Consider the following 26,803-nt stretch of genomic DNA (forward strand, 5'->3'; position numbering starts at 1 on the left):
GTTTGAATTACTTTTGATTGGGGATTTTATAAGCAAAGAGCAACATATATAGGCTAGGCATGTGAACCAAAGATTGGAATGATGTCTTTGTGATTGGAAGAAACCCTAAAACGATGACTCTTCTAGAGCTCTAAAAGCGAGACTCCTTTAAGATGTTCCTGCGGTGATACTCCACAAATTCATCCCCTCTTCTATCTCTCTTCTCCATTTCTTTATATTTTCTGCTGCAATTGCTCTTATTTCCTTTGATTGGAAGTGATTATCAAGTTTAAACCATCTCAAGGGAAGATGGGAATAGCTAATCGACATCTATTTAGTAGAATTTCAATTTTCCCAACTCACCCCATCACAAAGCATGCGTTTGCAATTATAGCCTAATGTGATACCATATACGAAGTCTATACAAAGTTTGATCAGGACTTTTCTATTGTCAAAGTGTCTTTAATCTATCGAGTGGAGTTCAATTGATCAAACTCCAATAGGGTCAATCGAACCTCCCTGTAATGTTCCCGATCAACCAAGGTTGGATTTCGGTCAACCGAGAGTCCCTGTGATGATTCCGGCTGACTGAATGTCAGGTGGGATCGATCGATCGGGATGCACAAGTCCTACGTAAGTATGGGTTTTGTTTCTAATTTTGTATGGAAGTCTATATAAGCCTTTGTAATATGGAATTAGGGTTAATCCGTGTATTGTAAAGAGAGTCTACATGACTTCTAGGGTTTTGCAAGGGGAGAAAGCTTGGGCTTTCGAATCTGCAGTTGTCCATCTCTTAGAACTTTCTGATTATAGTGGATTGTTTGTTGCTTGGTGCCGTGGTTTTTACCCGCAAGGATTTTTCCAAGTAAAATCTTTGTGTTTCTCTATGTTTGCTCGAATTTTCATTTTCCTATTGCGTGCTTGATTCATTTTATGGTTACTTCTACACCTACAAGTGGCAGCTGCACACAACAAGTGGTATCAGAGCATAGGCTTTACATTGGGGTTTTATATTGAATATGAGACATGGGATCGAAGGGATCGAATGTAAAGTTCGAAACTGAGAAGTTTACTGGTAAAAATAATTTCAAATTATGGAGGTTGAAGATGAAAGCCCTTTTAATTCAGCAAGGGGTGTCACGGGCACTCCTTGGCAAAGCGAAACGTCTAGAAATGATGAAAGAAGAGGTTTGGGATGACTTAGATCAGAGGGCGATTAGTGCAATTCAATTGTGCTTGGCCGACGAGGTCCTTTATAATGTTATTAGTGAGACTAGTACTACGGGCTTGTGGGTGAGGTCGGAGAGCATCTACATGACAAATTCGCTCTCCAATCGCCTATATCTAAAGAGACAGTTGTACACTTTGAAGATGACAGAAGGGTCGGATCTTTCTGAACACATCAGCGTCTTCAACAAACTAGTTTGCAAACTGATGAGTGTGGAGGCGAAGATCAATGAAAAAATTAAAACCCCAATGATGTTGACATCCCTTCCAGGTTCTTACGAGAATCTAGTGGATACTCTATGCCATGGTAGGGATTCCTTGGACCTCAATATTGTTATCTTTTCCCTTCAGTTGAAGCATCATAGAAGGAATAACGGTGGGAAAGGTACTTTTATAGGGGCACTGGTTGCAAGGGGGGGACCGTCTAAACGAGAGAAGGGTAAGTCATGATCGGGGTCCAAGTCGAAGCATAAAGGGAAGTTGAAGTGCTGGAATTATGGCAGGACATGATATATGAAGGACTACACAAATCCCAAAACACAAAGATGATAATTCACCAAAAAGAACAGTTCATCGGAATCCAGCGAGGAGATGAGTGGCTACGATGTATTGTCTGTGTCTAAGGTCAGACACTTGTATAACGAGTGGATTTTGGATACGGGGGCATTGCATCACATGTGTCCTCATCAGAGTTGGTTCGCCACATACAGTGAGTAAGATGATTGGAATTGGATCAATTTGTATAAAAATGTTCAATGGGGTGGAACGCACTTTGACAAATGTGAGGCATGTTCCAAACCTGAAGAAGAATCTAATATCTCTAAGAGCTCTTGAGGTACTCGAATGCAAATTCGTTGGGTATGAAGGTGTCCTGAAAGTTTCCAAGGGGGCACTCACTGTTATAAAGTCACAATGAAGCAGAAACCTTTACAAGTACAAGTTGATCAAGAGCACTATATCGGATGGACCTGCAACGTCTGTAGCAGACTCCACATTAGCACGTGGTGGCATGTGCGCCTGGGCTAGATGAGCAAGTGCAGTATGAAGGTACTACTCGATCGGGGTTTAATTCTGGATTTTAAAATTTTTAGTTTGGATGTATGTGAGCATTGCATATATGGTAAATAACTAAGATTGTCATTTAAAACCAGGAAGCATATAATTAAAGGTCAACTTGACTATGTGCATTCTGATGTGTGGGGACCGTCACCCGTTGTTTCTATAGGAGGGTTATCATTCTTTGTAACATTCATCGACGACTACTCTAAAAAGGTGTGAGTTTATTTCATGAAGAATAAATCTGATGTGTTTGTCACTTTCAAGTTGTGAAAGGTAATGGTTAAAAAAACAGTTAGGGCAACAGTTGAAAGTTATGAGGACCGATAACGGCGGAGAGTTTACTTTAAATGAATTTAATTTATTTTGGAAGAACGAGAGGATCATGAGGCATAACACAGTTAGGCATACACCAGAGTAGAATGGTGTAGTGAAGCGTATGAATCAGACTCTTTTGGAAAGAGCCCGAAGTATGCCAAGTAATGTGGCATTAGGCAAGGAGCTATGGGCTAAGGTTGTTAACACAACTTGCTAGTGAATCGTTCCCTGTCTACACTAATTGATTACAAAATTCCGGAAGAGGTATGGAGAGGCCAAGAAGTATACTACTCGGGGCTGTGGATTTTTTGTTGCGATGCTTACTGTCATGTACTAGCAGTTGAGAGAGATAAGCTAGCTATTATGATGGAAAAAAAGGGTACAGGCTGTACGACCGGGTTCCATGAAAAATCATATTTAGTCGTGACATCAAATTCGATGAGGGTTCCATGTATCGGAAGTATGAGCACTAGGAAACCGAAAAAATTAGTTATTGATGTGGAAATAGACAGAAGCGAAACACGAAGAAGCTGAGCGGTACAGGAACAGGTGATGGCTCCACTTGTTAAGAGAAATCCACCGAGAAATCGCAGGTTACCAATGAGATACAAGGATTACTCAAATGTTATGTTTTCCCTCATTATGGATGAGGGAGATCCGTCTACTTCCAGGAAGCATTAGATGACCCAGATGCTGAGAAGTGAATGACGGCAATGCATGATGAGATGGATTCTCTGTACAATAATGAAATGTAGGAACTAGTAGTGCTTCCCGTTGGGAGAAAAGCGATTGGGTGCAAGTAAATCTTCCGTAAGAAACTGGACAAGTACAGGGCTGGACTGGTTGCGAAGAGCTATGCTAAACAAGAAGGTTTCGACTTTAGTGAGATATTTGCACCAGTTGTGAAGTAGTTATCTATCGGATTCGTATTAGCGTTGGTTGCCCAATGCAATCCAAAATTAGAATAGTTGGATGTGAGGACAACTTTTTTACACAGGGAACTAGAAGACCGTATTTACATGAAGCAACTTGAAGGGTTCGAGGTGTAGAAAGTAGAGAATAAGGTTTGCAGGTTAAAGAGGACGTTGCACGACGTGGGACAGTCGCATACGCAGTGGTATAAAAAGTTTGATTATTTCATGTTGAGCTAGAGGTTTATCAGAAGTGAATTTGATTATTGTGTCTACTTCAGATCACTGAGTCATGGAGAATTCATTATTCTGGTATTATATATTGATGATATGCTTATCACCAGCCATAGCATGTTTGAAATCAATATATTGAAAGCTCGGTTATCTAGGAGATTCGAGATGAAAGATCTAGGGGCTGCAAAGAGGATTCTTGGCATCGATTTACACAAGGACAGGGAAAGGAGCAAGCTATGGTTGTCCACTCTTTGCAATAGACTCTTGTTGGTTGTTGCCTGTTTTTTGATTTTATCCTTTTGATATATGCCCATCTTTTCTCTTAATGTTATATTGGTATTCTCAAATACAACTAGTTGGACTGTGTCATATACCAAGTAACTCATTAGTGCCATCATGTAATGTGTATGCAACTTGCAAGGCATCCAAAAGCTGAGCCGCACCATGAAGATACCCTAGCACAAAAATCAGGTCAATCTTCTCACATGAGCTACACCAAAGAATACACCAAAGAAAACAATGGACTGCCACCAATCTGATCCAATGGACACATGTGGCCCATCTGATAAGTGGATTGGCATGACTCTTTTACCAAGTGATCTTCATGCAGGGCCAACCATTTGGACAGGTAGGATGTCTTGAACACATGACTATTGTCACTAATCCACTAGTTGGTGTTAACTTTGTTCTCCAACTAGTTGAGTTTGACACTAATACATACACACATGCCTAAGGAAAGTCATCACCATGCTGCAGCATGTGCTGACTAGGCACGTGCCTGCAAGATCTAATCTGTCCATCAGGAGGGTCCCACAGTTTTAATGCGCTTTCCCAAAAATCATGCCAGTCAACTCATCGGGCTAACTGACAGCTAAAGAAAACTTAGCTAACTTCTTTTAAGCCCTAAATTTATCTCCAATATCATGGTCCACTTGATGAGTGCACATGTCTACATGTGTGTGTGTGTGTGTGTGTGTGTGTGTGTGTGTGTGTGTGTGTGTCAAATGAAGGTAAAACAGTGTTTCTGCAAATTCAAGCATACCTTTAGCATCATTTAATACTTAATACCTAATTGGTTACTGCAAATTCAAGCATGCAATAAATGTGAATTTAATGACATTTATTGCCAAACACGTTCTGAGAAACTCATGCTGCATTTGGATGTGATACTGAATTGGATTTCACGATCAGTTTACATGGAGTGGAAATGACCAAATTACAATTAGCTTTGTATTAGTATAGGGGAACTAGGTCCTTTCACAGCAATCATGTGGACAACTTAACATGCCTCTTAGTTATGAATCTTTTGTGGTTCTTTCAGCTTCCTGATTTTGAACGCAGCTAGCTTAGTGAAACTTTGGCCTTTCACATTTCCCTCCTATCAATATGTGAGTTGTTGCAGAATGGGAAAAATGTGATCTTCTGGAGATGCTCCTCCTCGATGTAGTACTGCCAATTTCCATTATACAAGTTGCTGTATAGCTGAAGAATTTCTCGGCTGTGGCCATACTAGCAAGACCAGTATGTTCATGGAGGTTGTGTTTGCTGCAAGGAAGTAGAAGAGTCCAATTGCCTTGTACTGTGTTGCATGTGACCCACCCATCTTTAAGCTTTGAATTTTTATTTATTTATTTATTTTTGCAGCTCTACTAATCAGTGGGACAGAATAACAGGTCCCATCAAAATTTTCCAGTGGCAATAAGAGATTGGTATCGCAGTCCAATCATCGGCAGAGGTCTGCACCAATGAAGAGAAGGCGAAACAGTAGAGGTTGAAGAAAACAGTAACTTACCCAATTGTACAGTTGGATGGGTATCAAACAATTGTACAGACAGAAGAACTAGATGTGTGGTGGAACCGTGGAAGGTGGCAGTTTTTTTTTTTTTGGTTACCGGTGGTGGTAAACACAGTTGCCAATTTAGGCATAGGAATTTTTGAAGAGAGCATATTTTCAAGAAACAAGTGCTATATTAAATGTGTTCTCATACATTTTTGGCAGTTTCTTATTTTTATCATAGAGGGAGTGGGAAAAAGAAAAATGTAAATTGTACATGAAAAGAAAATGAGTTTTTTCCTCCTTGTTAAATGAGATATTCTTTCAGACTCACCATTTTCCAACACAAAATTCACTTTCCTGTGGGCTGAGTGTGGTGCAATATTGAATTTAATTTCAATAATCAGTTCAATAGAGATGGAACAAGCCAAATTCTAATTACCTTAGGCGTTGTTTGGCAAAAGCCTAAAAATGAGTTCATCTTGTTTTTTAAAAAAGTAATTATGTATTACAGATCAAGATCTCTAATACATAGTGTTAACTAAAATGAGATTAACTCATTTTTAGGCATCTACGAAACAGGGCCTTAGTATTTCCTATGAGGAAGTAACCTGATTTCAGTTAAGAATATGGTCACTTCCAATTCACTGAACTAATTTGCAATTTGGTCACTTCCAATTCACTGAACTAATTTTATTGCAATGGAATTCAGTTGTACGTCCAAATGCAACCTTAGCTTGTGAGTATAATTCCTCAGTCTTCATATGCAAACTGAGAACTACAATGGACGAGTTGATCATGCAAATGTGACCTTGGTGCACGCATAGAAGCTATATCTTTGCTTGTCATGGAAAGTGGTGACCAGGTATCGTCCTCCACCCAAAGCTTTTACCACAATTTACCAGTCTCAACCTTTATTCTTTGACTTGTATCTAACATTCTCTAGCTTTGATCATGCTATGTAACTGTCTTAACATATCAATCTTCAAGATAAAGCTCCCGGGTTGGGTCAGTTTCCCAATAGCTTTTCTTCCAAGTATTTTGGAAATAAGTTAAAGGGATCTCTTGGCTTTTATGGTGGAATTCCATGGAGTCCCATGTGGGTGTGTCCTTCATTGGTATTGATTCCAAGCTAGGCAGTGCAGCAAAGCCAAAGATTCCATACCCATTAGCTTGATTTGAAGACCATACAAGATCCAAGCTAAGGTGAGGCTTCTGGTTTTTGTCAAGTTCCAGATCACATCATCTCTCTATCCCAATGGGCATTTATAAAAATCAGACCAACCCTTGATGACCATGGATCAAAATATTGTCTGATATGACTCGATTTCACCTAAGTTGTACTGATTTCATTAGAGAACAGGACGTGTCACCAGACCAAAATGGGGACTGAAACAGAATGAAATGGGGCAAGTCTTAAAGTTATGGTCTCTAGGCGAGTTGCACTCCGGAAGCGCTATTTGAAAGCATGTTGATGAGGCCCACATGGCTCATGAATGCATCAACTGAAGATCCAAACATGGAAGCGTTGATTTATGGTTTGAGTTAGAGCAATTAAAGTTTTAAATTTCTCACATGCAGTTGCAGGGTGTATGATCCTTTTCTGTGATGGAACTTTGAATCTCATATATATTCTTAAGATGCTTGGTGGCAGTTTTGGGCAGAAGGTAAACCTTTCTGAAAGGCAAGCTTTTTTCGGTGAGGCTTGAAGTTAGTCTGGGTGTATTAGTTGGCCAGAATTTTGTGGTGCAAAGGAGGGCCACTTCCCTCGACATGCCTTATAATCCATTGCTGGAAGGAATCAAGAGGTGATTATCAGCATCAAAGGGGATATATCTATCATTTGGGTCGTATTCCACTTGTCAAGATGGTGCTTTCGCCTATGTAGATATGTTTTATGTCTTTGTTCCAATTTCCCCTGATCATCAGTCATTCAATTCATGCACCTATAAAATATGAAAATACCAAAACTATTGGTTGGAGTAGAATGTAAAATAATACTTAGTGCTGACAGGTCTGGACCAATCATTAGTTTGGGTCTATTGGGTAACTTGTTTTGAAAATCAAGCTAGACAGGTCATCAAGTGGGTAGAACATGCAAGAGAAAAATGGAGGGTGTGATGGCTGCCCTAAAACCTAGGGCACCAGCCCAGGCTAAGCAGTTGTCAGTGCAGATCTTGCCAGTAGTAGCAAATATTTAGTAAAAAAGAAGTAAAAATTATTCAAAGTGAAAAGAAAAGAAAGGAAAGAAAAGTGGATTTGTATGTGCTTGCATGACCTGCAAGTTTGAGCATGAATCCATGCACAAATTAATGTGGTAGTTCTCATGTCTTATATTTATATGGTTGTTTAGCCCAATCTAAACCACAAGCGATCTCCTTAAGTTGCAACAAATGGTGAAGGTCTACTGGGGGTTATTAGATTGCCATTTCAAAGATATTTATTTTCTCTATTGTTGTTTTCTCACTACTTATACCACAATTTTTTTTATCTCACTCAAATGGATGCAATGCTTCAGAGGATCCGAATTGCAACGAATAATTGGTCCTCTTTTAGCATACTGTTGATGATTCTGATACTATGAATGTGATTCTTTTTTTGTTCTTTTCTTTTCCTCAATGAATAAGCATTATGAAGGATTTTGCATTTCCTATCAAAGGAAACCATTGTTAGTGTGCCAACTTCTCTAAACTCATATCTATTTTGCATTCATTCCATTTTTCGCTAAACACAAGTGAGTTAGCTTTAGAATGCCCATGTTGGAGATTGTATTGCTTGCTTACATTTTTAGCGTAGTTTGACAACTCAAAAACTCAACTTGATATCCAGTTGGATAGGGTGGACTCGAAGACTCTACTTGACTCGATACTTGACAATTAAATTATAAATAACGTTTAATTAAGAGAGATGCTCTAGTGCTCTCAGAGCACTATAATGGGTTGTTTGGCAAGGGTGTTCTGGTGTGAATTAGAAAAAGTAAGGTTGTTGGATTGGGGTGTAAATTAATGTGAAATGAAATTGGTGGTAAACCAAAATTTACTTTTTGGTGTGTTTTAAAATCATTAAGTTTAGTTTTGAATGGATCGGAAGAGGTGGTAAATGGAAAGATGACTTACTTTTTAAAGGCAAGAGAGTCGTGCGTGTAACAAAGGTATCACTAGACTTCTAATCCACCGTACAAGTGGCATATTGATGACATCGTCCCAAGCAATCTCATTATCGACTGCATTAATAAAATCACACAAATAAAATAATCCAAACATTAGCCATGTAATGGATGGTTAAAAAACGTTGGTGAGTCATGTTGTCTAAGAACCTTATATTTGTGGCCCACTTAAGGCTCATAATTTTCTCATTTTTGGTCAAAATATATATTTCAATAGTTTTATTATAATCATTGTCAAATGTCATACATGTATGCTAATTTGGTGCATTAAAGCTCATTTACTGAATAAAATTTAAATTCAGGTGCATATACTATAAAATTCCAATGCATTCTTACGAGCTTTTATACAAATACTAACCAATATTGTTGCATTTGATCACGGTATGTAATATGCACGGTCAAGATAATTTACACAAAAATAAGTCCAATTAACAATTAGAGCCATCGTTTTGATAGGTTTGATAGGACCTATCTTGGATTGTTTATGATTTTAAGAAATCAGTTTTGTTAGGCAATTGTAACAATTACATCCATGGCTAAAGAAATGGATGGCTGTAGAAATAAGGCTAATGAAAGATGCATTGGATAATCCCTTTAGTATATTTTTGCATGATAGACTCCAAAATGAGTCCTGCTGGACTTAATGGACGGTTCCGATCCATCAAGAGGACCTTCCAATGCTCTTTCTGGTCCAACCCATTCTCTTCCAACCAGCCATTTCCTTTCAAACAAATTTTAGATTTGGGTCTGGTACATTCACTCAGGTATGTAACGATGGATTGGAGAAAGTCCTATGATTTGCCATGAATTTTCTGTTTGGTGACCATTGAATAGTTTGAACCCAGATTTTTAATGGATAGATCTGGGCCCATCCAAGGTGGGTCCTATCCGATGATTGGTTGAGGATTTGGCAGGTCTAAGAAAAGCTGAGTCCCAACGATAAAGAATCCAAGGTGGAATTCATTGACGTCTTATCTTCTTTAGCTTAGTACTGCCGAACTAGTGACCATCAATAAGGAATTACATAAATCCTAACAGAGGCTATATACATGGGCCCCTACTTCTCATGGTCCATAATAAATCATGATTTCGACGGTCTGGATTGGTGTAGATATATGTAACTTATATGGTGGTTGAGTTTACACGAATCAATAGATGGCGGCATGTATGTACACCATTTCCCACTTGAATGTTTTTAATCTATCCCTTAGATTATGTGGGCCACACATCTAAAAAAAAAAAAAATAAATACATTTTAGAGGGATGAAACTAACATTCTACATGCAAGATGGATCGGTTGTATGACTGTGGGCTAAAATGACTGGAGCCCAAACCCGACCCAAAACCTCAAATCCTCATGCAAGGCCCAAGCCCGGCCCACAGTCAAAGCTAGTAGGCCGATGCATGGTCCATGGCTGCTGCAGCGTGCGTGCGTGCGCGCGCGCGCGCGCACACACACACACACACACACACACACACACACACACACACACACACACATATATATATATATATATATATATATATCAGGTTGGTCTTTGTACTTGATGTAAACATGAGGGTTATCACTTGAAAACGTGGGCGAGTTGGATGTCATATTCAAACCATGTGGGCCCCAGCCAGCTTTTGCTCAACCCTGCCACAACTTGCAGTGAACCTGACTCCATATCATCGTTCTCTTCGGTGCATGTATCAGAGGGAAGGCAGATCAGGGTCGTCCAAGTAGTGAAACCTACGGATCTTAGTTCAAAAAGCAAATTCTCATATCACGTCCGTCCATCCACCGATGACTTTCAAATAGACGGTGAATGAAAGTTGGTTTTAGGGCATCATCCAAAAAATGAAGCAGAACCAAGTCTTAGGTGGACCGCGCCACTGGAAACAGTGGTGATTGACCATTAAAAACTTCTTGTGGTCCACAAGTTTTGGATCAAGCTCATATTTGCATCGTCCCTTCATCCAGGTTTTTGTGACCTTATCAACAGGTTGGATGGCAAATAAACATTTTGGTGGCCCCCAAGAAGTTTTTAATGGTGGGTATTCAATCACCACAGTTTCCTGTGATGTGATCCACCTAAGATTTAGATCTGCTCATTTTTTAGATCATGCCCTAAAACGAGCTGTTAAAACAGATAGACGGAGTGGATGCAAGGCATATACATCACCGTGGGACCCATGGTCAAGAATCCACCGAAGCTGGTGCCAATGGAAAGGAGACCAGTCAAGTAATGTGGTGATGTGTTGGGCGCCATGGGGTCCACCGTGATGTATTTGTTTTATATCCATGCCATTCATCCATTTTTCCAGTTCATTTAAGTGCATGCACCCAAAAATGAAGCAGATCCAAAGCTCGAGTGATCCACACCACCGGAAATGGTGGTGATTGAACACCCACCGTTAAAATTTTCTTAGGGGCCACAAGAGTTATGGATCAAGCTGATATTTGTGTTTTACCTTCATCCAGATCCGCAGGACCTTATCAACAGCTTGGATTGAAAATAAATATTATCGTGGGATTCTAGAAAGGTTTCAATGGTGCGTGTCATCATCCCCACTGTTGCTTTGGTGTGGTCTAATTGAGCTTCGGACGTGCTTCATATTCGGTTCATGCCATAACTAAAAAATAAGCTCAAGTGGGCCACACCACATGAATTTGCGGTGATCCAACACCCACCATTAAAATTTTCTTGGGGGCCACAAATAAACATTAGATGGGCCCTAGGGAGATTTCAATGGTGATTGAATGGCCACCATTAAAAGCTTCTAGTGGCAACAAAAATTTTGAATTAAACTAATACATGTGTTTTCTTTTTTCTCCATGTTTGTGTGACCTCATCAATAAGTTAGATTAATGGTGGTGTTCAGTCAGCATTGTTTCGCCTGGTCCACCTGAGATTTTGACATGCTTTATTTTAGGCTCATGCCCTGAAAAGAGAGATTTGAATTAGGGAGTGACCCGCTCCTCCTGTATCCACATTGGTGTTGGAAAAAGCTCTATGGCCCACTCTAATTTATGTATTTTATTCATTTTTCCAGCTCATTTCAAGAGGCGAGCCCAGAATAAGGTAGATCCAAATCTCAAGTGAACCACACCACATGAAATAGTGGTGATTGAATGCCCTTATAGTGGGCCTAAGGAGGTTTCTAACGGTGGGCATTCAATGGCAAGCATTACCCAGGTCTGTATGACGTAGTCAAAAAGTTGTATGGCCAATGGGCATTCAATCACCGTTGTTTCCTGTGGTATGATCCACTTAGAAATTTATACTTTGTTTTTGGCTCATGCCCCAAAATGATATGGTAAAATGGATGGCCCTAGTGATCAAACAAATACATTATGGCAGAACCCAAAGCATATATCTCGGCTTATTATAGAAGGTAGGCCCGTCACACCGACCGAACCCCTCTAAAAATTGTTCGGTCCAATTTATTTTGGGATCATTTCAGCATGACGTCCAATCAAATGTAAGTTAGGTGGAAGTGAATTGGGTGGTGACCCGATACATTATGTACGTTAACCCCATTCCCGGAAACGGATAGGCTACTACCCTGCCAACAGCCAATGGCTGGTGGTCGGTGCTCCTTGGACCCCTCCATGATGTATGTGTTTCATCCATTCCGTTCATCAATTTTTACAGATCATTTTAGCAATTGATCCCAAAAAATGAGAGGGATATAAATCTCAGGTGGACCATACCACAGGAAAACAATAGTGATTGGATATCCACCATTAAAATCCTCCTAAGGTCCACTGTACTGTTTATTTGACATCCAATCTGTTGATTAGGTCATGCAGGCCCAGATGAAGGGAAAAAACAAATATCAGCTTGATCCATAACTTTTATGCAACACTGTTTCCTATAATGTGGTCCACTTGAGATTGGGATGTACCTAATTTTTGGTCTCATAGAATAAAATGATCTGGAAAAATAGTTGGACGGCATGGATGAAACACGTACATCATGGTGGGCCCACAGAGAACCGACAATCAACCATTGGCTGGTGGCAGGGAAGTAGCCAATCCATTTCCGGGAATGGGGTTAACGTACATAAAATCAGACATAACCACTTTTTAGGCGTTGATCCCAAAAATCAAGTTGATTCAGCATCAACGAAATCATGCCTGCGTTTTGGAATACTTAACGAGACGCATCAGGTGTGAATGGATTGGATGGCATAAACACCAAGGTGGGTCCTGCGTAGAACTAACGGTGGGTGTTCTATCCCAACTGAGTTCTAGATTATTCTGATTTTTGAGTTTAATGGTTAGAATGATGCAGTGTATCTGATAGACGGAGTGTACCGAATCAAGTTCTACTCACATGGCTTTCAGTTTGTAACAACCGTAGGCAGTTCGCGCCAATTACCTAACGCTGCTGGAGGCGGATTTCCAGGTAACTTCCTGTGCTGGGAATCTAGGGAGGCCCACTGTGATGTTTGTGTGAAATCCACACCTTCCATCCGTTTTTTGAGATTATCTTAAGTTATTGTGCCAAAAAGGAGACCGATATAAGACTCAGGTGGCCACACGATAGGAAACAGTGAGAATTGAATGGTTACCATTCAAACATTCGTAGGGTCACAAAAGTTCTGCATCAAGCTAAGGTTTTAGAGTTTTCAGTTCATCCAAGTGGTAGTTAACTTATAAATAATTTGGATGACATATAAACTTAAGGCAGAGCCCAGGAAGGATTCAACGGTAGGAATTTCTTTACACAGTTTTCCGTATCCTGTGGCCGGATCCGGCTTATTTTTGTTCTATTGTCCTAAAATGATCTATGAAAACGTATGGACAGGATGGATTTCTAAAAAACAATACGGTGGGCCCCACCTAGCTTCCCAGCAGGACAGGAAATCGTGCGGAAGGCTTTCCCAGTAAATTCGCGTCCAGCGCGGCTATCCCAACCCAACGCGGAGACGTTGGCGCGAGCTCACGTGGCGGAATTTGATTGGCCCCCGTCCCCGCATCCCTTGCAGAGCATGTTCCCGCGCGTTTTCCCGACGGCAGCAGTTGATCAGGTAACGCTCTGCTTATAAATATCGGCTTCATATCAGTCATCTGCGATTTTTTCGAAGGGGAGTAGATAAACTTCTTCTAAGCGATTTCGGAAGAAATTTCAAGAACGGTTATAATTATGAAGGTATATCGTAAATTGATCTTTTCAATTAATCTTTCCGCTTTATTTTTTTAAATTATGCTTTGGAACTATCATAAATTGATATTTTCAATTGATCTTTCTGCTTTATTTTTTGGAATAATCTTTTAGAACTAAAAAGTTTAAATCGAGACTTTCAATTAATCTTTCTGCTTTTATTTTTTGGAATAATCTTTTAGAACTAAAAAGTTTAAATCGAGACTTTGGAAACAATGTGAAAGTTATATGGGACCCATCCTTTTTGACAAGTGTACGAGGTGATCACCGTCTTCCTCAGGGGTAACTACTTCGAATCCACGAAGCTTCTCTGGACTCCTCAGACTTCTCGAATCCACGAAGCTTCTCTGGACTCCTCAGACTTCTCGAATCCACGAGTAAAAATAAAAACTAGAAATAATTTTAATATATATGAAAGAAACTTGTTGATTGATTGATAGATGAAATAAATGAGTCTACAACCCTTTAAATAGGGATACCAAGACTTGGAATAAGTTTAGGAATTAAACTATAACTAAAACTCCCTAAAATTCGTAACGTAAATTTTCTATTTACAGTGTCCTATGTAGCTTAACCACATTATTCTACTAATTTTTCTAAACACTTTTCATGTTTGGCGCAACTCCTAAAGTCCAACCGATGAAGATTTATAATCAAACTAAAACTTACTATTTATAGTAAAAACGGAATTAAACATGGAATTTGACCTTCGATGTGGTGGAATCTCGCAAATTCGGCGTGGCATGCTGGGTTGGTTGGCTAAAGTAGCTCGTCCTACCCCAAAGTCATATATGGTACGTCGAGTAACTCATTCCGGTTTGCGAGATATGCGTGTTTTAAGGTTCTGACAGTCTTGATGACTTCTGCCTCCGATCGGGCCTTTTCTCATCCATCTTGGACATGAAAGTGTCTGCTACCCGACTCTACATCAACGAGGGATTCCTTTGACAACTCGTTCCCTTTGACAACTTCCCAAAATAACCAAACGAAAGCCAGAGGAAACCCATCTGACAGAAGTTATTTTAACAGTTGGAAATAAGCTTTAGGCTCAACTAACCATTTTGATGATGGTGGTGGTGAGCAATACTTCTTACCGGCTAATAAGACGTGATGGTAATCATACTTATTCCACTGTTTAATGAATATATGTCTACAAAAAGCTAGAGGAAAGTTTTCTATAACAATGGCATATAATCCCATTTAAAGATCCATGGAATTCCATATTTGGAAAAGATTCGAAGTAGATTAACTTTGATTGAGAGAGAAGAATTAAGGTTAAATCAAACAAACACTTCATTTAGCGTTTATGGGAGGATGACTAAAGAAGCACCATAAGACCAAAAGATAAAATAGTTTGGTATAGGAGATTAAACCTGGTTGGAAAATCGAATAAACCATGAAATCTTTAACTGCTACCCTGATTTTAGTCTTTATGTACCTTAACTGCTACCCTGATTTTTCAATCTATTTAACTGACCCGGAAATCTTTAAAAACTTTAACATTAAATATTCAAATGGAAGAGGTGAAGATGGATCCAGCTGTGAAACTAAAAGAAAATAGCAATGTTGTCAAAATTGTTATCGTCTCGCAAATCGTAATAGGGGTTGAAATGTATCGAATCACAAATGGTGTTGTAAATCATAAGATTTTTTATGATCTTCTTAAAAATATGAAATATATAAATAAATCAGAAAATTAAAAATAAAAACTCAGCAATCATCCTTTTGCCATCAATATGCACCAGGCTATACCATGTCATGATAGTGTTAAACGATTCTTATCTTTAAGTCTTCTAAGAAATTTTCCTTAAAACCATGCAAGAATCCTTTAATAATTTATGTTCTTGTTAACTTTCTTGAATGTAGAATCACGTTGGAAAAGCGGCATTTGATTCTGTAGGCCAATGAAAATATATATTTTGATTTCTAACCATAATTGCACAATACATACAAGTCAATATGACTGTAACCATCCATATACACTGGTTTGGTGTTTTGACTAGTTAAGAAGTAAAAAATTATTTTAAAAAAAAAAAAAACTCTACAATTTAATGTTGAAGAGAATATATATCATTTAATCTCTTATAAAGAACAAAATAAAATAATATACCTTTTCTAAATGATTTTTTTTAATTATTAAAAGCTTATTTTCTAAATGATTCTTGAGGCCCCCACCAATTCAAAAACATAAAATGAAAGCCAAGTGAAGCTTAAAATGAAGAGAACAGGTATAATTTGAATTGTAAATTGGGATTTGAATCGTAAGTCATGGATTCAAATCATAAAATCATAAGATTCATATAAAAAGGGATTCAAAGATGGGATTTAAATCATTTTGATTAAAATTTGACTCAAATTGTAAATCGTATATCGTAGGATTTTGACAACACTAGAAAGTAGTCATAAATAATTAAATACTACATATCTAAGCCTTAAAAACTGATCCTTTCTTTCTTTACAGAAAAAAAGAAAAAAAAGATCTAGAATAATCTTCTATTCATGTGTGCCTGTGTGTGGATTCGTTGCAATGAGTTAGCAATATGATTAGAGTAAAGAAAAAAAGGAAACTAGACTCGACTTAAGAAAGTTTGGCGAATTTGAAAATGACTTGATAAGTTTTAAAACAATGGTAGTCAGTACTCACTATCTTTAAATCTATTTTGCAGGATTCCTAAGACAACAACAACCTTCCAATATGTCTCTTGGATTTGGTGGAAACAATATACTTTCACCTACTAGACTGAATACTACTTCAGAACAGCTCATTGGAGGTCTAAATAGTGTTCTGTCCTATAATATCAGCCAACAGATGGATATTGGGATGTATTCCAACATGAATCTGTGGCCTCCCTCTCCTCCCTCTTTTGCCACTCTGATTGGAGCTACAGATGTCATGCCGACATTTATGGAGAACGAGATGGCATTCACTGATTGGCTAGCTGAAGGCTATCTGAATTCTTCAATTTATGGTAATATTCCAAAATCATCTATGGACTTATTGGTTTTCATATTCTTCTTTTTAAATCACAATATGATTGGTTTATTATTCTACTAGATAATGATTGGTTGGATTCGACCCCAATTCCATGCTATCAAAGTACGCAAATATCATCAACAACTGGACTACAGTATCACAATGAAGCTTTCCAACAGCAAATTCCTAAAGATCATCAGCTTTCTGAGCTTCAATGTCAAGAAACAAAGTATGTCATGATTGAAGATCCATGGGATCAACTCTGGAATCCAAACCTATGGGTCATTCAGGCTTCTAGCAGAATCCCTAGTGCTTCACAGACCGATGCAGTGGTAAAGCAAGAGCAATGCTTTGCTCCAATGGAACCAGAAGTCCACATGTCAGAGCAGGGCCTAGTACCATGTCTTCAAAAAGAAACTCATCATATAATAACCCAACAAGATGAAGCTCGACAACCTCAGTCTCCTCATTTGAACGGACCTGTTTGTGGTTTTGAAGGAAATATGTCAAGTACACCAAAGGTAAAAGGTGTGTCCTTAACCGAGATGTTCACTTCAGAGCAAGTTAAGGAGCATATCCGAAATCTTAGGCAGGGTGTTGGTCAGGTTAGTCTATAAATCTCTACAACTATATCAAGCTTTTCTTGTTTGTCTATTCATTATCATTTTACAATTTACTATGTGAGGTGACCCCACTAAGTACCATGGCTCAAAGAAAAGGTTGGTCTGCTCATCAGGTAGCCCACTCATATGCAAAATAAATGGTAAGAAAAAGATTAACCAACGGTCTACATTCGACATACATGTGTAGCCCACCTGATGAGCAGACTTACCTAATTTTGTGCTGGGGAATCTACATGGTGGATCTTGCCTAATGGCAAGTCAACATGTCACATGCATTGGTCCATTTACAAGACCAAATATATGAGTCTCGCATCTCATATGTTAAATTCATTGTTATATTTGCAAGTCCTATTTTCACATATAACTAGCTTTTCTCATTTTCATTAGAGTAGGCAGTCGACACTTATCTCTACAATGCTTATTTGTCCACTTTGATTAAATGCGGTCTTTTTATGAAGCATTTTTTATTAAAAGAGAAAGACCAATAGACCGGCGGGGAAAAACAACTAGGACAAAACGTGCAGCAGCTCACCCCCTAACAACAGGGAATGCTACCCTTACAGAAAGCAGAACAAGCCCAAAAACAACAAAAGAACCCCAATAGTTAGCTAATTTTAAGTGTGGATTTGTGAAACATGTCCATAGCTAAGATGTCTGCTCAGAGCTAGCAGATCTTATTAAATAAGAAAACTTCATTTGCAAGTTGCAACCTGTAACAAATATCAAAAACTTCTTCTAACAGGTCAGCAAACCTCCAGTAAGGAAAGACCTCTTTCAGCCATTTAATTATGCTGCTTGAGACTCCTTTGATGACCAATGGAAAGCTATTACAATCCACAACCAGCTTCACCCCTTGTAATTGCTACTGCTTTGATGAGTTTAGAATCTCAAATACAAATTGGGCCTGTGAATTTCAACAAAGGCAGCCCCCTTCGGCCACTCCAGTTGGGCTGGGGATCCCAAGCGAACAACTGTCCATTAGATGGCCCCCAGCCCAACCATTGATAAATTTCAAACAAATCCAACTCTATCCTTGCCATTAGAATGGTAGAGATTAAGATGCTTCAACTTCAATGCCAAAGTAACACTTGCCTTCCCCATAATATGCTTATTGTCTGATTACATTTTTTTTTTCTGTTCTGCATTTTTCCAGAGTAAATTAGAGGCGGAAAATATTCAAGCAATGGGAGAGTCAGCGAGTATGAACTTTTGCCAGTTGTGTGGAGCGGAGAATCATTTTCTTGAGCCGCCTCCTATATATTGCTCACTATCCAATGACCGTATCAAGCGCAATGCAATGTTTTATACTGCGGAAAATGGCGGGACAGAGCACTATTTTTGCAATAAATGCTATAGTAACCACAGCAAGAGTTTCATTGTTGAAGGAGTTGCTATTCCTAAGACGATTCTAAAGAAGCAGAGGAACACAGAGGAAATCGAAGAAGCAGTAAGTCCTTTTTCCCTCTAATTGTTTGCTAGTTGGACATCTAAGCAGAGCACACAGCTCAACAATTTTTATCTGATCGATTGCAGCCAAAGCGGACACATGGCACACTTATCCATGGTCCAGGCTGTTTATTGAGTGGATCACCGTTATGGATGTACTTCTGTCTACAAATCACATGCATTGGATGATAAGATTCATCCAATTGGTGAACTTTTTCTCGTTCAATGCAGATTGATGCCAATATTCTCTCATATTGTCCGTTTGTAGATGACTAGATGTTTAAGATTTTACGATCAGTGAGATATTTCTACCATAACCAATCCACTGTCACGTGATGAACAGTCTGGAACATTGACTGCGTACATGTCCATTTTTGTTGGAGCTTACCATGAGGATCCATGGTGTATGGTTTAGCAAAATAGATAATCTCTTTCCTTTCTTATGGATGTTTCTCTGCAGTGGGTGCAATGCGATAAATGCGAAGCTTGGCAACATCAAATATGTGCCCTTTTCAATCCACAGAGGAATGGAGTAGGGCAAGCTGAATACACCTGCCCATTTTGCTACATGAAGGAGATAGAAAGTGGAGAGCGAAAGCCCTTACCAGAGACTGCTTTCCTTGGTGCCAAAGATTTGCCTAGAACCGCTCTTAGTGATCACATTGAGAAACGACTCTTTAGGAATCTCAAGCAAGAGAGACAGAAAAGGGCAAAGCTTTCAGGAAAAAAGTTTGAAGAGGTAAATTGTTCATTGAGAATGTCTCCCTCCTTTGCATGTATTTTTATTAAAAAATATGGGGTTTTTAACATATAAAATCATATAGTTTGGCCTATACCTTATAAGTATTCCTAGATAAACCCCTATGTATTCGAACTGCAGTAAAACAAAAACAAAAAACACTCGCAGTAGTATTTCCAGTACTCTAGCTTGATAGAAAGGACAAAAAACAACCATTAGCAACAAACAGAATGATGTACAGATTATTTCCTTCCTGATGGACGAATCAAATTCATACACTTGTTTAATATTTACACGTCCTCACATGTGCAAGGGTATGGCTTTAAATGCATGTGGGACTGGCAAAGGGAGTAGGTAATAGGTGAAAGATGAGTAATAACAATTGGTAGTAATTGTGATAAATGGTGAAATGACCCACATAGGTAAATGCAAGGGCAGTTTTGGACTTTTGAAAATACAATAATCGCATGTATGGATCATTGACTGCAGAGGATTTTTTTATTTTTATTTTACTAAAGTTTCAAAAGATACAGTTCTATTTAGGAATATGTAGAGGGCAGCGGGTATTTGGTTATAGGCCAAAAGGCAGGGGTTATATCTCAAAAGCCCAAAAATATATTGCTATTTTTAAGAATTCATGAAAATCAAAATATATTATTATATAGATTTTTAAGTTCATAAATGCATAGCAATGAAATAAATGTATAGAAATGTTATGTGACTATATATTTAGTGAACTACTGGAGTAGATTTTGGAACTATGTAATTAGTGTACTGCTGAATGACAGGAATCTAAGATATGTTAAGATTTTCTTGCTAATAGTTGTGCTGACTTGTGAAATTTCCATGTCTTTGGAAGATTCATAGTCTTACAATCCTCTTGTCGCTTTGTGAAATCTGTTGGGAAGTCACTTAAAATGCAAGCCCATTACTTTCTTTTTTATCTATAATGATCAATATATAACAGGGTCTTTTGCATGCCATCGTTTGGTTCTACAGTTCACATTTTAGAGATGAACGATGAGCTCATAATAGAATAAGCCACTCTCTCAATGGGGCTTGCAGACTGCAGTCATATCAAATCACCATCATTGGTTGTTTGAGGACCAAGTCTACAAATTCACTAGTTTATAATCTAAAAGAACCTTGCAAGGATCCTCAAGGGAGTAGGATGTTGAATCATACTCTCCTCATATTTGACTGGACTACTGATCAGTTTTTCCAATTTGGTCATTTCCTCTCTATGAACCAAAATAGCATACCGTCCTGATTTTCAGTCCACAGAACATTCATGCTGCTGCCCACCTTATGCACTCCACTAGGATTTAAGATCCCACTCTTCGGAGTAGCCTTTTCATTTCCCATTCTAAGGGTATTCATGTTATCTCGGTCTGATGGTGTGTTTGATATCTCACTTTTCATGGGTAATTCTTCTCCATACCACAAGTTTCCAAGTGATAGGCCTTCCATGTTAATAGTGAGATGTTTTTGCATATTCAGTTTCTCTATATTTCTTATTTACCTATTTCAATGCCACACTTCCTCACATTCCACTTTCACTCACATGCAATCATGGTGTGTCCCTCATTTCATGAATCTGGTTTCTTGCCTCAACAACTACTACAACTTGATGATAGTATATACATTCATTTTCATTTGATTGTCAGGTCCAAGGCGCCGAAGGTCTTGTTGTCAGAGTGGTCTCATCCATTGACAAGAAATTGGAAGTGAAACCCCGATTTTTGGAGATCTTTAAAAAAGACGACTACCCGACAGAATTCCCATATGGATCAAAGGTGTGTCTTACTCTCTCAGAGGAATCATTAGGACTAATCATTTTGAAAATGGTTTCCAAGGATTATTATTTATATTCCCGGCACTCAATAACTATCCATTACTAGAAAGTTAAAGAAGTTTTCCAGGGTGGTCCACCAGGCAGCTGACAAAGTCGGGCAGGTAGTGTCAGCTGTTCCCACAGTTTGGAGTGACTATCCTCCCAACTTCTTTTTTATTTATATACGAGAGATGCTCCGATTCTCCTGTAGCACTATTAGTTATAGTGCTCCTAGTTTCACTCGCTAGCTTGGACAGCCCAACATATCAATTTAAACCATTTATTAAGTCTGGAATATATTTCAACAGCTCCCATGTAAAAATAAGACCGAGTGGGTGATCAAATCCATCTAGATTTTTTATCCATCCTTTTTTCCAACTATGGATGGGATTGTTAGGATTGCCTAGGAGAAATGATTGTTTAGAATCATAAGCAATCCATGATGGGAGCTATCAAATAGATTGATAAATTATTGGTTAGACTTGGACCTGTTTTGTACAATTGATCTTGACTGTTCATATTAGAGGCCATCGATAAGATGGTTGAGATCATCATATTTGGTGTGGTATTTGCATGGTAGTCCATGAAATTTGTGTTGGAACTAATGGACAGTCTAGATCAATAGATTGGACTGTTTAAGTTTCCCAATACGTGAGGAGCACTATAACTCATAGTGCTCTAAGAGTAATGGAGCTTCTCTATATAGTACAAAGATAAACATGGCATTCTTTTAGTTTCCCTTTGGAGCATGAATAAATGATCATATTTTGGTCTGCGAACAAAGAAAAGACGGTTCTTAATGACATTTCATTTTCTCTTTTTCCAGGTCATTATGTTGTTTCAGAAGATTGAAGGGGTGGATGTGTGCCTGTTCAGCATGCACGTACAGGAATTTGGATCTGAGTGTCCATCCCCAAATAAGCAGCACGTTTATCTTTCATATCTTGATTCTGTCAAATACTTCAGGCCCGAGATAAAATCTGTGACTGGAGAGGCTCTGCGCACCTTTGTTTATCATGAAATATTGGTACATCTAGTTCATAATCATCCCTCTCCTAACTTTCCTCGTTCTTTTATTGTGACTCTAATGTTTATCATTTCATAGGTTTTTGTTTCTCTTGGCTAAGAGAAATGTGATGGCTAAGTGTTCAAGTCATACTCTCCCTCTAAATACTAATGCAACATGTGCAAGATCCAGGTCTTTGATCAGCAGGCCCACTATATTTTCTGTGTTAAAAAATCAGGCCTGTCTGGTGATTGGGAAGGCCACATGTATGAACAAAGGGGATGGTGAAAGTTGACCAAAGGACCACATTGGACATACATGTGTTGCACGTCTGATGACTACACTGGCCTGATCTTTGGGCTTTGGCAAAAACAAAATGGGGCCAACCTAATGAATGGCCTGGATCTCAAGCATGCATTAGGGGTGTAGCCGTAGCAGGGCTAGTTGGCTAATAACTGTGCCTCTTTTGAATTAGTGAGCCCCTTGAAAGCTTCTTGATACTCACATATATAAACTTATTTGTTATTAATTGTAGATTGGATACCTCGATTATTGCAAGAGAAAGGGTTTCGTTAGCTGTCACATATGGTCCAGCCCACCTTTGAAAGGAGATGATTATGTACTAAATTGTCATCCTGAGACGCAGAAGTTGCCAAAATCTGATAGGCTGAGAGAGTGGTGAGCACGCGCAGTTTTTATTTGTACATGTTCATGTGTGTGTACAAACACATGTTTCTTGTTATCTAACATTAGTTTGGTGTTGTTTAAATGATCTCTCAGGTACCAATCCATGCTACATAAAGCTCTCAAGGAGAATATTGTGGTGAAGCGCACTGATTTATATGATCGTTTCTTTGTGCCTGTTGACGAGTGCAAGGTCAAATTAAGTGTGACTCGTTTGCCATATTTTGACGGCGACTACTTGCCTGATGTTATCGAAGAAAGTATAAATCTTCTCCAACAAGAAGAAGATGAACGAAAAGCGCAGAAGAGGGGAAGAAAGAGATTAAGCAGTAGGGCTCTGAAAGCTGCTGGTTATTCTAGCCTTTCTGGTGACACCTCAAAGGATATTCTACTAATGCAGAAGGTAAAACTTTCTGAAGTTTTTTCCTTTCTTTCTCATTATATTGACTTAATTAAGAGCTCTTCAGTATTGAGTTTAGGACAGCCATGTGACTGTCAAGGCACCCTTTTCACCTAGGCAATTGTTTCACTGCTGGTCAAACATGCAGACCGTTAATAGGCACGATCAACAAAGCAAACAGGATCCTAGGGATCTGCACTGTCAAGATCTGTGGACCTCTGTGGCAAAATTGAAGATGAGCAGTCTACTTCTAGTGGCTCAACTAATCAACTACTAAAATGGAAAATGATTAAAACCACCCCTCTGATTCACAGTCAGGATGACCCACCATGTATGATCTATAGCTTGGAACATAAGATCTAAATGAATGGACGGTCTAGGATAGCTCCTCTTGCTCTCTCCATCATATATGACTTATAGCTTGGACCATAAGAACGAAGTGAATGGATGGTCTAGGATAGCCAATCACATCCCCATCCGCCCCCATCCCCCCCCCCCCCCCCCTCTCTTTTGTCAATTCAAACTCAATTGATGCATGTCAGAATCATTAGTGGTCACCCACAAGCCCTATGGCCAACAAAATGGTCTTAATCATCCCACCACATTGGTAAACCCAAGGTTCCACATATAAAACATTCAAGGTGTGTGTGTGTGTGTGTGTGTGTGTGTGTATTCCACATAGAATCAATAATACGACGAGCAAATATTACAGAATTGCATGTGGACGTGTCATACTTGTACAAAATCTGGAGTGTTCATCTAGTGGGCCCAACATTGATTGTGTCATCACCTAAAAGTCACATTAGTGAAACAGTTTTATTTGCTTGTATGAGGATGTCAGTCCATTAAATGTGAATGTCTTCTTTTTTTTCTTTGCAACCAGCCCTTTTTTTTCATCAGAACTCCTTTAATAGAATGGTTAGGATCATTAGAATGGTATCCATGATATGGCTCACACTAGATGGTTGGTCCAGATGCCATACACAGTTCCCTGTGCCCCATGGAGGTGTGGAACGATTGGGTGATAATAGCATTCCTCATATTCTTTGTAGTTTATTTGATGTGATATGATCTGCACTTAATTTGTATCCATGCATGATGTAGCATTGTTAGGAATTGAGTGTTGAGTCTCATTTGTTTTTCTTATGAAATTCAACAGCTTGGCGAAACAATCTATGAAACGAAGGAAGAGTTCATCATTGCCAACTTGCAATATTCTTGCTCCCAGTGCTGCCAATTTATAGTAGATGGAAAGCGGTGGGTTTGCAGCCAATGCCGAAATTTTCAACTTTGCCAGATGTAAGTCATGTCTTGATTTACATAATCATATCGGTTTCCAGAATTGAATATCGTGTTTTTGTTGTTGTTTTAAGGATTTGTTTGGATGCATAATTGAAGTAAATTGCAATAATTAGTTCAATAAAGAGGAAATGACCAAATTGGAAATATGTTTTCCTTACATATTCATGGTGAGAAAGCTGCCCCCAAACTGGAGTTGCATTCCTTTCAAATCCAATGACTAATTTCCATTTTGAAAGATTAAAGACCATCAAATCAATCTAATTTTGTCCTAACGCACCATCATATGGTCATCATTATCATCGTCTAAGCCTTATATCTACTAATTGGAGTAAGCTACACGAATAATGTTGTCATCCACTCTATCAAGGACCAAATCCTCAGTTAAACCATAGGTACTTAAATATTTTCTACCTATCTCCACCCACGTCCTTTTGGACCTTCTCCTTGCTCTTTTATTGCCATCAACTTGAACCAACTCACTCCTAACTGGTGCAGTTATTTGTCTCTATTGTATGTCCCCCAACTAAGTCTACTTTCTCCCATCTTATTACCTATTGGTGATACTCCTAAGTTCCCTCAAATGCATCCTTTTACAATTCTATCCTTCCTTGTCTTGCTTCTCATCCAAATCAACATCCTCATTTCGGATACGCTCATCCTATGAACATGTTGCTCCTTAAATGCCCAACATTCTGTCCCTAAAAGCATGGATGGTCTTATACCTATCCTGTGATCACACAGGATTCCAAAGTCCCTTCTTGACTTCATCCACCCAGCTCGAATTCTGTGAGCAACATCCTTCTAATTCTCTCCACTCTCATGAGTTAACAACTCAAGATATTGAAAATGGTCATTTTGGGGTATTTCATGGTCAGCAATCTCAACTAATTCCTCCTTTCCACTCCTATTTTACTAAAATGTTCTTTGATAATTCTAGCATTATCATTGCTAGGAAATTTGTAGTAAGAGATTAGTGTTCCAATGCTTTGTTTTCTGCATGTATGATTCTATGGACTCTTGACTATTATCATTGGGAAAACACAACTGAATGCAGTATGGGAGTTTCTGATGGTTGTCAAGTACATTCTATTTCATGACTTCTATATTATTGCAGGTGTCACGATGTAGAGCAAAGACTTCATGAGAGTGAAAAACACCCTATAAAAAATAAGGAAAAGCATTTACTTCATCTGGTGAGTACTTGAAATAAGTGTCATCCTCCATATATCAAGGAATGCCACATGCACAAATCGGCAAGTGTCCATACGTACCAAAGCTGGCATGCATGTGTGGGATCAACATGTGTGTTGACTGTAGGGTGGTGATTGTCCTTTTCCAACCATCTTTGTATGGGTCGGGCCCACCTGACAACTAAACCTGCCTAGTATTTGGGCTAGGGAAAATTCACCATTGGACCTTCCTGACACATGTGTGCCACTTTGGGCATGTGTCTGCAAATGGCATTCATCTAAAATGTTTCCAATATAATGCAGGTTCTAAAACTTATCTTTGTGGTTCTCTAAGTGTCTTTAATGGATTTGCTGTTATTTTAATGTTTCTGAACATTGAAAAACCTTTCAGGTTGAGGTGAATGGTGTGTGTTCAGATAACAAGGGTAAAGAAGAGACCATTTGCTGTTACATATCCCAAACTAGGGATATGTTCCTGAACTTCTGTCGAGAGCACCATCTTCAGTTCGATACTCTTCGTCGGGCTAGGTATTCTTCAATGATGCTCCTCTATCATCTGCACAACCCAGATGAGCCCATTTCCATGAGCTCGTGAGCAGTCTGCCACAATAAAATTGAAATGGGTCAGTGTTGGCGTTGCGAGATTCGCCCTGAGTATGATGTATGCGATGCTTGTCATCAAAGGGAAGGTTGGTTTGATCATATTCATGAAATGAAACCTCATCTTTCCATGGATGACCCGCTGTGTACATACCCAAGAGAAGCCCAGAAGAAGCCTATTGCATAG

At 38.8% G+C, this 26,803-nt stretch overlaps 1 protein-coding gene and 1 pseudogene across 1 annotated transcript in view; both read left to right on the forward strand.

Annotated features, from left to right (window-relative positions):
* LOC131237771 (probable histone acetyltransferase HAC-like 1) overlaps positions 1 to 7,866 on the forward strand; it is a 29,275-nt gene extending 21,409 nt beyond the window's left edge. Inside the window, exon 17 of the mRNA XM_058235741.1 lies at positions 5,128 to 7,866. The gene's annotated coding sequence lies outside the window, so the exon portion shown is untranslated. The remainder of the gene's footprint in view (positions 1 to 5,127) is intronic.
* Positions 1,006 to 26,803, forward strand: LOC131228073 (histone acetyltransferase HAC12-like; annotated as a pseudogene).

Source organism: Magnolia sinica, chromosome 2 (assembly GCF_029962835.1).
Source record: "Magnolia sinica isolate HGM2019 chromosome 2, MsV1, whole genome shotgun sequence".
Classification (NCBI taxonomy): Eukaryota; Viridiplantae; Streptophyta; class Magnoliopsida; order Magnoliales; family Magnoliaceae; genus Magnolia; species Magnolia sinica.